At 33.7% G+C, this 16,609-nt stretch overlaps 1 long non-coding RNA gene across 1 annotated transcript; it reads left to right on the forward strand.

Moving 5' to 3' along the window:
- Window positions 1-4,213: 4,213 nt before the first annotated feature.
- On the forward strand, window positions 4,214-16,535 carry LOC147076558 (uncharacterized). Its single transcript, XR_015069670.1, has 3 exons — window positions 4,214-4,411; window positions 6,801-6,956; window positions 13,339-16,535. It is a non-coding gene; the product is annotated as an uncharacterized LOC147076558 (long non-coding RNA).
- Window positions 16,536-16,609: the final 74 nt, after the last annotated feature.

The raw sequence follows: 16,609 nt of genomic DNA on the forward strand, positions 1-16,609 counted from the left end.
GCCTAGTGTGGCAGCGCTCAATACATAGCTATATGTTTTCATACATCGCTACCGATCGCCCGACCAGAGAGACCAGAGAGACCGGGAGACCAGACCGAGCGCACGAACGAGATTTTACTGATCGCGCTACTTTATTGCTTGCGCGATTACTGGGCAACCAGGTGTGGCATGGTCCATATAACTGCATGCATCGGGCTGGTCTCGAGACCAGAGTCGCCCGGTGTAGCTCGGCTCTTAATGATGCCATTTTGTTGCACCATGATTTGTGCATGTCCTGTATACATTTGACAACTCCAAGTTATTTATATACCTACTTACATCGAAAACACGTTCCAAGAAAATTTGTCAACTCTATTGGGCTCCAAAATCAACACTGCAAAATTGATAACACCACCATTTTGTATCCAGATCTATCAAAAGCATGTCGTTCGTAAGCAGCTCTACAAATAAATCGTTTAAAAGGTGGTTTTTTTCAGTCTGTAAAAATATAAATAAAACTTTCTCAACTTATAATAATAAGTATTGTAAGTACAAACCATGTTTTCCATAAATATGTAAGTACATGCTTTTTATAGATATGTGTTAGATGTTATGCTTTTTATATCAATTAAATAAGATACCTACCAATTTTTCCGTTGTGTTCATATTGAATTTCAAGTACTAACTGTTATAGTATTAAGTTTGCTGTTTTATTACAACTGGATTATTATAATTAGTTTAAATAATAATTATTTGTAAGCATATAATAATAAAACATCTGTAATAATTTACATCACTGTAGATGATTGAGCGAGGAAAAATGCATGTTGAATTAGTTACCTACCTATATTACAAAGATTGCAAGATGGTACTGAAAATGCCAATTTAGTTGGTGGACAATAATTATTCAACTAATAATATAGTTAGTATCATTAATACTGAACCACTGAGTTTTAGTCATTACATTTTTAAAGGACAAGGTGATATTTTTACATCTATTCCGGCTGATGGAAGAATTCAACATTTAAGTCCGATAATAAATCCATTCACTGATGATGAAAGTGATCACGTTACTTCCTCGGTACCATATTCTGAGCATTCAGCATACTAGTCCTCAGCCGAAGAGAAAAAGAAGGAAAAGTATGTGATGTAAGCCCACTTAGATGGTTCACAGAAAAAAATAAAAGAAATTGTGAAAAGACTGAAAAATATCTTAGCAAAAAAAAATGACACCTGTAATTTGAAAAAAAGAAAAGAACGCCAAACAACTTAAAAAATGATTTTACAACATATAAAATACAAAACTAGGTACACTCAAATTGTACTTATATAGTACAAATATACATTTAAAGTCTTTTGGGCGATGAATTGTCTTCTTCTTCTTTCTCGGCACTACATCCCGGGGCGGGATTTGGCTTCCTCGACAATTTTCCTCCACACGCTCCTTTCCCTGGCTGCTCCTCTCCAGTCTCCAGCCCTCCCCATCTTTCTCCAGTCCTCTTCGATACAGTCAGCCCACCTCTTCTTTGGTCTGCCCCTAGACCGTTTCCGCTGTGGGATCCACTTGGTCATGATTTTTGGCGTCCTGCAGCCCTATGTTCTAACTAGTGATATCAAGTCACCCGACGACATGACGTAATTGTGACGTCAGCTAATCCACGCTCGAGGCAAGCCGCCCAACACACACTGCTCACCATATATATTATTACGTTGAAACACCTATTTGTATATGGGGACAATGAATAACGCCAGCATTTGACTAGCGTTATTTTCTCGAATGCTATTATCACTCCGGTAGTACGTCACAATGATGTCATATGACGTCATGTCGACCGGGCGACTACAACTCGTAAGTTCTAACATAAGGCCAGGCTCAGGCATTCTCTCAACGTGTCCAGCCCACCTTAGTCTTTGGGATCGACAGAATTTCACCACCGTTTCATGTTTTATTAACTCTTCTAGGTCGTGGTGATGAATCGTAGGGAATATTAATAATATTTTCGGTTTAATGAAACTGTCACCAGTTAGAAGACAAAGGAATACCTACTTAGAACAAAATAATGAACCTCGAAGGTCTCTAAAAGACTACCTTAGGAAATATGATTTGGATATCAGAGTTTGCAAAACTATGTCTCTTAATACCTTGGTTATGAATAAAACGAGTGTAATTAACTTAAAGAAAAGAAATAGTATAGATAATACTAGGCACAAGTAGCGCAAGCGAAGATCCTACAATAAATTGCTAAAGAAAACCAGTCACTTGAATTTTTTTAAATTCTCTACCAAAGATGAGGTCTTATTATTGTAGAAAGTTATAAATTTGTAATTAATTACGTACATTATTCAAAATACTTCGAGTATGTTGATTAGAATTAATTATAATAAAAATTAACAATAAAAGTTTGTAACTCCATTGAAGTCATTGAACAAAATCTGTAAGTATACCAGAGGTAAACTGCGGTAAATCCAAAATGACAACTTCACAGGAGAGACGAATTTGTGATTTTTGGAACTTTCAACTTGTGGCATTCGTGAATGGAAAAAGATAAAATTTATCTATTTATTAAAACCTTTTTGTTTGTTTACCGCTGTAGTTCGATTATAAGCTTCATCAAAAGAATTGTACGTTTTCTTACTGTTGTTTACCTCTAATAGTGATGGAGTTACAATGACCTTTTTAATTTTTAACTTTTAATGTAATATGAGTTACAGCTGTTTACCACGTATGCAGGATAAGTAATGAAGTAACAATATAACAATAACTCCATTTCATGAATTTTGGAGATACAATAGTTTACCTCTGATATACTTACAGAAATTATTTCTCAACCTGCAATATTGGTAGGTAACTCCCAAATTAGGCCATATAAAATAAACCAATGGTTATATTTTTATTTTTATGACTTAGTAATCTTCATTTTGATAAAATAAACAATCTTTCATTTAAAATTTTCTTAATAAGTAAGAAAATAACAAAATAATAAGTTTTTTCTCTCTCCTGTAAAGCTGTCTAAAGTGGAGTTAGCAATATTGAACTTTAAAACCATCGAAATCTCAAATATGAAAAAAATACATACTTACCTAATATAAGTATGTTGTTTTTGTAACCCCACTCATTTTTTTACTAGAACCATGAGTATAGGTACCTACCTACGTAAATAATAATAAATGAATGAATGATGTTGGTCCCATGATAAAAATCATTCCAGAATTTTGCACGCACGTTAACATCATTTTACTCCCTCCTTTAATTATAGTTTGTCAATTTATGGCTACGGCCGTATGTTGTAGCTTAAGCACTGGGGAATGCCAAAAGAAATGGCGTATTTAAAAAAAACACAACCTTATTCTTAGGTCAATAATTATTATAAAGCAATCATTATTCGTAGGATGTTTATCACACTTGAATGGTCAAAGACATAGCTTATAATCAGTATCTTTAGAATTATCTTCAAATGTGTTAATTTTGCTCAATTTTTGAATAATAAAATGCCTAATTCTTGTCAAATCTGGCATCACAGAGATTATCAATATAATTTTTATCGTAAATATTTCACTATAATAATATCAACATAAATTATACTGATGGTTTTATAAATGCGTTTAAATATTAATAAATGTAAAAAATCTTAACACCTCTGCACATTTATGTACCGAAATATGACTATATTCTAAAACATTAGAGCGAGAGGTTTAAAAGAATACTATTTTATGTAATAAAAATACTTTATGCAGTCATCAAATGTTTAAAATAAATATAAAGGATAATAAGGCTTCAAAATTATATAAATAGATTACCTACAACGTTTAAGGAATATCCAGGATCATGAAATCTTTGAAAATAGAATAAAAGCTCTATTGTGACCTACGCTGAGCATGTCCCCCCTTTTCTTGAACGGCGATAACCATTTTGGTCACATATCTACCGAAATAAAAGATGGCCAGGGAATTTCATAAATAAAATGCTTCAATATTTTTTTTGAGAATCCAAAAACATAAACATATCTATAATTACGTGGACCGCGTACAGACCTTCAAATAAATCTGGAGAATGAGATGCGGGAGCCACTGTCGAAAACTACTAAATCACGACTCGTAACTGGCAAAATCTGACATCCGGATGACGTTTTTCCATATGTCGTCCATGTATGGTAGTTCATAGTTCCATTTTTGGCCATTCTCCAGTTGTTTTTAGGTCTGTACTATAATTCGATAACAAAAATATGGCAACACTGCAACAAAGCCACTCCCCGGCTGCTACCATAATCTTCACTAACGTGCGCCTTTGAATCGAAAAATGGACGTAAAATGCGAATCGGTTGAATTCGAATCTAATGCAGAAGGGCAGATGCACTTTCACCAGCGAAATAACCCGGTGATCAATACTTATATAAAGCAAGAGAATGCTGACGATTCCAGTTCCGCTTTTGAGGTTAGTTTTTTAAGTCAAAAATATTTTAATTGGTGTCGGCCATTGCCCACTGAAGAAGAATCTAAAGATGGCGGTGTGTCGGCTTATTTTTGCGGTACCTGCTGTCATTAAACACTCATTCCAACTTATCTGCGGAAGCGTTTCAAAATATATACGCGAACATTTAAACTTTTAAACTAATTAAGTACTTTTACAAATTTTACTAATGTAGGTAGGTACATAGGTACTGGCATGATTATAATACCTATGCATCTTCCTCTATATGTTACACAAAGACAAATACATGCTTCGAATAAGACTTTTTGGTTATAAAAAGATGACCATGTAACCTTTATGTAGAGAATTATATTAAATACCGTTTTCTATCGGCGCAGATGCTTTTCGATCGAATTGTTAATTATTTAAAGTTTGATATTTAATGTTAATGATAAGTTACATGACATATAATACACTAGCACTAACACACCTTATATAAATATAAAGCATAGATCAATGCTACATATTTTTTGGAAATCTATATTAACACCGGTTTTTGTGTAAAGGACTGGTCGACGAATAACAGGGATGTATATTATTTATTAATATATTTGGTTTGAGATTTTTTTATAAAACAAATTGAAACGAGAAAGGGCGAATCAATACGCCAAGCATTCTGGGATCTGATTTTGACAGCTGAACAGTAGACCACTCGTTGCTTGTGCAAAAAGATATGCTCAGACTTTATTAATCTAAAGATGGCGCTGATATGGTACATGCCATTTTATTTATGAATAACAGTGACGCTCCCAGGATTTAATATTGGAGGGGGCCCAAGGAGGAGAATGTAAATTGATCCCATAGGCTCTTTTTCTTCTTCACAGCCTAATTTATCGTTTATCGGTCCTTTGTCTATTGCACTCGGTGTACCTACACCATGGCCCCCACATCCAGAAACGAGCCCTCAGGCTAGGATATTTGGCGGGCCCCCTATCTACCGCTAAGATTAAAAGTAGTGTGAACACTACATTAACGTTTTTCAAATTGTGTTTTAGTTCAAATTAAGGGTACTTACACAGTGAATTATTGGCGATTTTTAATACATCTAGTTTAATAATGGAGCTGTCGAGTATCGACACATAATAATCAAAAAATATATCGCACAATTATATACTTAATTGAAAATGTTAATGGCCATGAAGTATAATAGCGCCGCAGGCGACTTTTTTTACTGTTAAAGCTTATTTATGATGTGTGTTTATCTCATTTATCTGGTCAACCCGATACGCCGCCCCCCCACAGCCCGGGCCCCCAGGCTAGAGCCCTGTCAGCCCTCCTCAGCCATGACCCACACCACTCCGGAATTCGGGTGTACGCCGAAATTTTTTGACAGTTCCATTAGGGATTGGGTTTCTAAAAAATCCTGACATTAGTGTTTCGAAATTTTTGTGTTAGAAATTAAAATCTAAGAAATTTTTCTAAAAAGGGTGCTGGAGAATTACAAATCATTTTTTTGCCGTGTTTTTATTTGTCTAAGCCCAAAGGTATAGTTTATTGGCTTTCAATTTCAATGTTTAAAATCATTCTGATAATTTTCATGTTTGGGGGTTGCCAGGGCCCTTTGCCCCCCCCCTGGGTGCGCCACTGATGAAGAATGTATGGAAAAATGGCTGAACCTGGATTCAGGGTGAAAAGATGTATTTAAGCAGGCCTACCTATTCTAACATATTATCACTTAACATCAAAAGGAGCCAATTTTGATAAATGCATCACATTTATCACTTTACGTATTTTGGCGGTTAACTACCCACCTATGTAAGAAAGTTAACCGTTCGAACTGTCAAAAGGTGATATCTCTTAACACCCCTTCGCTTGACCATGCCAACATTGAGAACGAGACAGATTATGTCAATTTTACATAATATTGAGAATTTAGACGCAAGATCCGACTGTTTTGCTGCTATCACAATGACATGACTAATAAAATTGTTGGTGTAAAATTGTAATGTTGATGTGTCAGGTGTCAATACAACATTCTTGTGTTCGGCTTATTAACGATTAGGTGGCGCTGGTTCGGCTTTATCCGATTGTGCTCGGACTTATCGGCTTGGGTTGGTAGTACGAACATGTCAGAATTTGACCGAAATGCCTACCAACCTAAATTTTTGCCGTATTACGAATTGGAGATAGCCGTCGCTAACCGTTTAGTGTAAGAATACATTCCTTGATAATTTGGAAGTTTGAAAATAACGGAAACGTGCTAAAGTGATAACCGTTAAGAATAGATCTGCAGAGGGCATTCCGTCGGATGTAAAAAGTGGGCAACGGCTAAAACAAATAAAAACTATATTTTTCAAGTGTAAAACATTAATATGTTTGACTTTACAGCATTCTATATCGTTTTTTTTTTCAGAATCGTGAAACAATAGACATACCACATATAAAATTGGAGACCGATTTTTACCAAGTTGACATCAAGAAAGAGTTTACTGAAGATACATCGCCCATTTTCAATTATGAAAATCCTCAACCAAGTTGCTCATTTTCGGAATATAAACCAGTAACAGGGGTAGGTTCTTACTTATATTCGTTTCACTATACTATAAAAGTATACAATATAGTTAAATCAATGTGTTGTATTTGTTTCGTTGTCTATATCGAGTTTTCGCGAACCTATCCATCTCGCAAAGGTTTATTCATGAAAATTGAACAAGAGTTCTTTTCAAACATTGAAGGATTTAGGATTGTTGTTTATGGTTTCCATTGGATTGAATTGAGTTAGGAACTTGTGACATTAATACGCCAAATATAATATTATCATCACGTTTTATGCTGTCACAGTAAGCTGCCGCTACAGAAAAGTGTGTAATATCGGTTTTCTTGGTATTTTATTTATTATTTTATTTTGAACCTTTAAACGGACATTGTGAGTAAGCAAAGTATGTCGAAAACCCCATACCAATAATGAGGTTACTTCACACGTACCGCGCTACATCTCCGACCGCATGAGTCACTGAACGTTTTTTATTAGGTATGTTCTTCATTCCTACACATTTGACTCACGTCAAAACGCGCGCTCTTTGTTTTTTCCTGTATAAATTTTATATTAATTATTATTTATGGTCTGCTATTTGGGTTCTGTTCAAATATTATCTATAGACTCAATATCACAAGTAATTTGAATCATTCTAAATATTTAATAATCCAAAATACTAATAAATTGGAGTTGGCACTTTCCATAATCGAATTTATAGAGATAGTAATTATTGAAAATATTCTGCGAAATTACGAAACTTTTAGACTAAATTTATCACCGTACCAGAATTTGACAGCATGTGACTTAATCATAATGTAATCGCAGCGTAATTGGTATTATATTCTGAGTAGCTATAAATGTTCATAATATTATAGTGTAACAACTTACATAAAATAGATAGAGAAGCTTACATAATACATATTGTATATTACTGTCGTTCTCTTAGAACATTTTTTAAAATTTAATTATGTTCCTACCGATAAGCTAACCTAAGAAAATTATGACTACCTGGTTCAGTGGAGGCTACTTGTAGTGCGAATGCAAACCTTATCACTGCTAGCCATTTATTACTAGGTGTACCTACACTTGTAGGCCAGCTATTTTCGAAATAAAGTAAATCCTTTAAAAAATATAAAATAGGAACGGAATGATAAATATTTCTGAAAACTTAGCAACACAATATGTTTATCGTGAATATTTTCAAACTAAAATGATAAATATTGCTTAGAAAATATACACAGAATATTTATTCAGATACGTTATGACGTTTACAAGAACCCGCGAATATATTCGTCTGTGGCCTGATGCAACATACATGCGTTGGCGAGTTAATTCGTCTGTGGCGTTAATTCGTTCGTAAGCATGTGACGATACCCCGGTCCTGGAATAGTATCAAAGGTACTTTATCTTCAACCAGTCCTGCCCTCGGACCGATTAAGAACCTTTGTTTGGCTAGCTCGGTACTATTCGGGGAGAGGGTGATCAACTAAAGTTCTTGATTGACACTTTTGGAATACACTTAATCAATATTATTTAACTTTATATTATTTAGGACCACCACCTAGTAATAGGTTGGTGCCTAGGTTATTAATTATCCGATTGACTTTCAAATCGAACTTATTTTCGTAAATATTTACGTAAACGTTAAAGACAGCTGACTATCTGTCACGTTCCTTAGTATCAGATGTTTTTCGTAAAATGTTTCGTTGGTTATTTTCAAAATAAAAAGTCCTTGTGGTAATTCAGTTTAAATTATTTATTAAATTATTCTCGATAAGTAAGTTTATTTTCCTTTTTTATTTAATTGTTTATTGACAATTATACACTTTAGTTTAATTTCCAATAATTGCATAATTATTTTATAAAAACTTATTTAACTTAATTATTAAATAAAGTTAATTAATTATAATTATTTTATATTTAATTTATGTACGATTACACTCTTATAACTATGAGTCGCCGACCGTAAACTTTAAGGAGCTATGCTCTTTCAAAAAAAAAATAATATCGCAGAAACAAACTCGCGAACGATGACGCGACGCGGTATTATTTACGTTATCAACTGACAACCCGAATCACACACGTCATCCACTGTGACGTCAGACTATGACGCGACAGAAATATCTCGCGAATGAATATCGGAGAAATATCCAAAAACTAAGCGAATTTTAATATAATATATAATAATATATAATAACTAAACGTGTTTTGAAATCCGATTTTTAGGAATACTTAATTACATGATACAATAAGATCAGTGTTTTCAAATTATATTATAGGTGAGATACCCGGCTTCGCACAGGGTTGCTTAGTGGATACATTTACCTTAGATATTTAAAAAATAATAATGAAATTATCTTTTTAATAATAAAATATCTGTGTAATACAATATGACAATATGAAAGTAATTCTAATAGGAAAAAAGGTCAAACAAAAGAACAGTAAATTAAAATCGAATCCAAAATATGCAAACGTTATTAATAGTATTAATATATAGTAAAAAATTCGAAATTGGATGGAACAAAGAAACAACAAACTTTGTATTTTATTTAATACTAACCATCCCAGGTGTGCGAACAACAACTGAGAAAAATTTCATCGCAATCTGATGAATGTTATAAGAACGCATACGAATAGAAGAAGAAGAAGAAGATAATTGTACTAATTTAGAAACCTTCGCAGGTGTTGGCACAATTACCGACGAAAGTTTTATTGAAATCGTATGAATGGAATAGGAACGCATACAAATAGAAGAAGAGGAAAAATATTGTTGTACTAATTCAGAAACCTTCGTAGGTGTGGGCACAACAATTGACGAACGTTTTATTGCAATCGGACGAATGATATAGGAATCATACGAATAAAAGAATATAGAATAAAGACGATGAAGAAGAAGAAGACGGTTGTACTAACTCTGAAACCTTTGCATGTGTTAGCACAACAACTGACAAAGGTTTCATCGCAATCCGATGAATGGTATAGGAACCATATGAATAAAAGAAGATATAATGAAGAAGAAGAGATAGTTTTTCTAATTCAGAAATCTTCGCGGGCATGCGCACAACAACTGATCAAAATCTCATCGCAATCGGATGAATGGTATAAGAACGCATACGAATAGAAGAGGAAGAAAATGGTTGTACTAATTCAGAAACCTTTGCAGGTGTTACCACAACAACTGACGATGGTTTCATCGCAATCCGATAAATGGTATAGGAACCATGCGAATAAAAGAAGATATAACGAAGAAGATGGTTTTTCTAATTCAGTAAACTTCGCGGGCATGCGCACAACAACTGATCAAAATTTCATCGCAAACGGATGAATGGTATAAGAACGCATACGAATAGAAGAATATAGAATAGAAGAAAAGGTTGAAGAAAATTGTTGTACTAATTCAGAAACTTTCGCAGGTGTGGGCACAACAACTGACGAAAGTTTCATTGCAATCGAACGAATGGTATAGGAATCATACGAATAAAAGAATATAGAATGAAGACGGCGAAGAAGAAGAAGATGGTTGTACTAATTCAGAAACCTTTGCGGGTGTTGCCACAACAACTGGCGAAGGTTTCATCGCAATCCGATGAATGGTATAGGAACCATATGAATAAAAGAAGGTATAATGAAGAAGTAGAAGATAGTTTTTCTAATTCAGAAACCTTTGCGAGTGTGCACACATCTTCTTCTTCTTCGATGGCGCTACAGCTCAAGTCGAGCCCTGGTCTCCTCCACCGCTGTCCTCCAGCCGGAACGGTCCTCCGCACGTCTTTTCCAGTTCCTGATTTTTAGTATCTGGTTGGCATCTTTTGTAACCCCATCGTGTGCGTGGCTTTCCCACTGGCCTTTTCCCTCCTGGGTTTCCTTCGAGGATCTTCTTCGGTATCCGCGACTCAGGCATGCGCTGGACATGGCCTGCCCAGCTTAGCCTCTGGAGTTTTATGAAGTTGGAGAGTTTTGAATCTTGGTATAAGCGGTATAGTTCCGTGTTGTACCTAATTCTCCACTCCCCATCATCATTCATGGGTCCGTATATCCGCCTAAGGATCTTTCTCTCAAAGCAATCCACCATTTCAGCTGCTTTCACATTTAGCGTCCACGACTCGCACCCGTAGTGCACACATCAATTCACCAAAATTTTATCGCAATCGGATGAATGGTATAGGAACGCATAGGTCAGACAGACAGACAGACTTTCATTTTTATGTATAAGATATAGTCTATAATCTGCGCGCAAGTGCAAGCAATAAGATGACAAAGTCTTATCGCAATCAGATGAACGGTATGGCAGCGCATAAAATACGAACAAACAAACTAACAAATATTGATTTTTATATTATAGATTATAATCAGAGAATCGATATTGCAAAATTATAAGTATTTTTTTTATATACTAGGTTATACTTGGGAAATTATCTAAAAGTAGGTAAGATATATCTATAGTCTTAGAGGTATAGACTTAATACGTGCGTATAAGTTCAAGTAGCGTAGTGATTTATATTTATTAATGTGTATTATTTCAGCATAAGAAACATGATATTAAAATATATTTAGTGGAAACTATACGATCAATCGGAGTATTTTTCTTGATTAATTGTTCTTATGTAAGTATATTATTTTAATGTGTTTTAAAATACGATTTTTAAAAATACTTAATAACATGATACAATAAGATCACAGTGTTTTAAAATTATATAGGGAATCGATATTGCAAAATTATAACTATTATTTTATGTGGTGAACGTGATAACGCAAGTCCACACAGATGTTATCCTACCTAATAACATCCCTCGTTCGCTTCGGATGAATTAGCCACCCCCACTCTCCGTGAAATGGCAGCGTATGTTGGTTGTTCCATTTCAATCAGACCGAGACACGCCGTGGCTTAGATATGACGTACTTTTATCGATGTTCGATATTATACACGATTATAAGATAATTGCATGTAATATACACAGAATAAAATGTTAAACGATGACTAAACAGTATTTAAAAACATACTTTACCTTTTGAAGCAATCAATTAGCTTTTAAAATGCCTTAAAATGCCAAATTTCTATCGGGGAACTGAGTGGACGGCATGGGAACGGGCGTAATTTTTTTACCATGGTAAGGGAAAGGTTAAAGATATAATATTAGTTTTAGTCTAAATTTCTACGACAAGTACTTAATTATTGAGTTTGAAAATTACCTATTTCGGGTAATTTAATATTGATCTGTCGGAGTTAATTGACAGATCTAAAGAATAATTTTTATTTGTAAATTAGGAGAGCAGCCGAGTCCTTAGACTTACATTATCAGAATTTCCATTTTCGAAATTCCTTCATTTAACTTTTACAAAAGTAGGTACTTAAATTGGTACCCTTTTTATTACAATTCGAAATATTAATTTATTATTTAAATTGAGTGTGTGTAATTAGTACTTACAAAACGTAATCATTAGATTTTAATTACGACAATATTTGATATCATAATTTATTTATTTAAGTTATTTTACTTTGGTGTCGGCAAATAGATCGAGACCAAATTTGAAAAAATAAGATTTATTTTTATATAATTCAAAATCAGATTAAATACAAATGGACATTTATTTACAATGTTTAGCAAATTATATCCCATAAGTCGTTTACAATTTATTATCTATTTTTAACCTTAATCCTATACATTTCAATTACTTACATTTCACCTTATAAGACCGTTTGGTCTTCTTGAAAGAAAATTCATCCGTAGTTCACTCTGATGGGCTATAAGTCTCTCAGATTGTACTATGGGACTCCATACACAATAAATATAGCTTTGTTTAGAGGTAGGCCGCGTATTTTCAAGCAAAATCGACATTTAAGGTCGGATCAAAAAGTTGTGACGTCACTAATTTATTAAAAGAAAATGTCGACTAAGGGTCTACATCTTGTGGCCGTGTCACATGGTCATGCCGTCTGCACCTTTTACCATTTATTCTGCTGTATAGACCGTGCGATCGCATAATCCAATGAGTAAGGCAATCCGGGGTCACAATTACGTGGTTTTCTCAAATCCTGTTTTTCCAAATTATGTGATTCTACTACCACTGTACTAGAGTTTCACTATCTTATTTGACCATACAGATCCTAATCGAACCATATGGGCCTCTAAAGAGTGGAGCTTCGCGTTAAGATAAATAGATCTTAGCTACTTGTTTAACCTATTAGGTCTAGGTATACTCTGATTCCAAACACAAATTAAAAAAACAATGTGTATTTGCCAGACCCAGAATTCGAACCTAAGACCCTCGACATTATAGACCGACGCTTAAGCCACTCAGACATCGCTATACACCATTATTATACGAGTATATACACCAATAATTGGCTTGATAGACTTCCCCATATTTTCATTTCCCGGAAAATTGTTTTGAAAATTTTTGTGTGTATTTTTAGGTTATCCCTGCTACCACCGTAATGGCTGGCGCAGCAAATCTTAAATCGACCAACTGTATGTCAGAAATAAAGGAAACTGCCGACTACATAAACATTGATGGACAGGATATTAAAAAAGAACTCGAGGAATACAGCGAAAACTCTACAAAAGTACGCGTTAATAAATCGATCCCCGAATTAGTAGCTGTTATAAAGTTGGAAAAAAAATATTTTCATGAATATAATTTTGCGTGCAGTATATGCTATAATTTTTTTGCATCTTTTCAATTACTCGAGTTTCACAAAGCGTTGCATGAAAAATCAATCCACGACATCAATTTTGGTGTAAAACGTTTTAAACGTGGTAAAAGCAATTTATCTAGTGGTCTAACGCCATTCAAAAGCAATGAATCTAATTTCTCATCTTCAAAATCTAGTTACATGAAAAAACATAAAATGGCACATATTGGAGATGATGCAGTCAAAAGTGGACAGTTTGATTCTTCCTGTAAAAGATCTGGTCAAATGAAAACACACAAAATGACGCAATCTGGTGAAAAGCCATTTAAATGTGATGAGTGCAATTTTTCGTGTCTAAGATCTGGTAACTTAAAATTACACAAAATGACTCATTCTGATGAAAAACCATTTAAATGTGGAGAATGCAATTATTCATGCCTAAGATCTGGTAACTTAAAAGTACACAAAATGACTCATTCTGGTGAAAAACCATTTAAATGTAGAGAATGCAATTACTCATGTACAACATCTAGTAACTTGAAATTACACAAAATGAGTCATTCTGGTGAAAAACCATTTCAATGCGAAGAATGCAAATATTCGTGTATAACATCTAGTAACTTAAAATTACACAAAATGACTCATTCTGGTGAAAAGCCATTTGTTTGCAGTGAATGTAATTTCTCATGCATAACATCTAGTCAAATGAAATCACACAAAATGAATCATTCTGATGAAAAACCATTTAAATGCGAGGAATGCAATTACACATGTAAAAAATCTGAGTACTTGAAATTACACAAAATGACTCATACCGGTGAAAAGCGATTTCAATGTAGTGAATGTAATTTCTCATGCATAACATCTAGTCAATTGAAATCACACAACATGACGCATACTGGTGAAAAACCACTTAAATGTGATGTATGTGATTACTCATGTATAATATCTAGTAACTTGAAATCACACAAAATGACTCATACCGGTGAAAAGCCATTTGCATGCAGTGAATGTAATTTTTCATGCATAACATCTGATCAAATAAAAACACACAAAATGACTCATTCCGGTGAAAAACCATTTAAATGCGATGAATGCAACTACTCGTGTATAAAATCTAGCAACCTAAAATGTCACAAAATGACTCATTCAGGTGTAAAGCCATTTGCATGTAATGAATGTAATTTCTTATCTAAAACATCCGGTCAAATGAAAACACACAAAATGACTCATTCTGGTGAAAAACCATTTGAATGTGATGAATGCAATTACTCATGTAATATATCTGGTAACTTAAAGTCACACAAATTATTTCATTCTGGTAATAACTTATTCAAATGTGATCAATGTACATTCTCATGTATGACATCTGGTCACATGAAATCACACAAATTGACTCATTAATATATAAACCAGATGAAATTACATAAAAGGATTTTAAATGTACCTACAAGATGAAAAAACTCTATAATACTCATTCTAATATAAAGCAATTTAAATGTGTTGAATGCCTTTATTACCATTGCGCTTGTTAAAATAAACTGAAATTACCTAAAGTGATTCATTCATGTCAAAACCCGTTCAAATCCATTAAATGTAATTTTTCATGCATATTTAGTATCCTGAAATCACATGTAATACTCATTTAGATGAAAAGATATTTTAGAGCAGTTAATGTAATCAATCATGTATAATATAATATAGTCAAATGAGTAGACACAAAATGTTCCGAAACATTCCCGGTGAAAAGCCTTAATGTCGAAAATATAGCTTATGAAGCTGTGACTTGGATGGCACTCGATCCAAGTGTACTTGGATCGTACATGGAGCGTGACAAGGCGGCTTGTCACATATAAACATATAAATGCAATGACTGCATTTACTCAATTGTAAACTCAAGTAATATGAAATATCATAAATTACTAATATCGGAGAAAAGCCATTACAATGTGATGAATTTAATTACTCATGTAAAAACAAAAAACGATTCATTTTCAAGAATTGCCGTTTAAATGTGATCAATCTAATTACACTTGTATAAGATCTGTTGAGCTTTAAATTGCACAAAATCACCCATTTTGGTGATAAGTATTTAAGTGCGGTGAATTTAATTACGCATTTATAAATTGAAATAGAGAAAAAACTAATTGTCATGTGAAGCCATTTAAATCTGATCAAATCAAAGAGTCACTCGTGTCCAATGTGATGGACTATATTGAAATGAAATAAAATGACCTCATTGTTATGAAATCAACTTGTATGTGACATTATTTTATCATGTTATCATTAAATTACATACTTTACAATAACGAACATTAAAAACTGGTAAATATTGATTTAAAATAATAAAAAAAACATCAACAAACTGCATTATTTGGAGCTGAAAAAATTGTGCGGTTCCAATCCAAAAGCGTTGGTATTTACACCAGCTGTGAGACAGTTACAGATATGAAATACTTAAAATGTGTTATACAGTTTAACCTTTTCCATATCGTCAAAATCCGTTGGGAACCATGCTGTAGACATTGTCTACATTTAAGAAATTTGGCAATACAAAGCCTTTTATATGCTAAATGTCGCTACAAAAGGTTAAATATCTTTTTTAATACTACAGTTAGTCATCGTGTTACACCTTATTTTGTGTATATATCATGCAATTAACATGTAATCGTATAAAATAATCAGGCATCAAGAAATGTACGTCATATTTCCATTACTGCTTGTCTTGGTCTGCCTTAGAAGGGGGGGGGGGGGGGCGCCACATGCCACCATTGGTCTTCAAGTAACATTTTTTAGTTTATCCGAAATCAACCCTTGAGTTATGTGTACTCAGACCAAGACGTCTTCGATATAACTTCAATTTATTTTGAATTTAAGTTAACGATTTACGGGTAATAGTGATACTTAATACATGCCTAGATTACTCCACATTGGATAAAATTTGCCATTTTGGTGGTAAAAATAAATTGGTTTATTGGAAATATATACTTTTTGTTTTAATAATACATACTACCCCAAACCTCCCTAAATCTATGAGGTACTTAGTCGATAT

This window comes from Rhyacophila brunnea, unplaced genomic scaffold (genome assembly GCF_057557595.1).
Source record: "Rhyacophila brunnea isolate RB1 unplaced genomic scaffold, BYU_Rbru_1.0 scaffold_13, whole genome shotgun sequence".
In the NCBI taxonomy this organism is placed as follows: domain Eukaryota; kingdom Metazoa; phylum Arthropoda; class Insecta; order Trichoptera; family Rhyacophilidae; genus Rhyacophila; species Rhyacophila brunnea.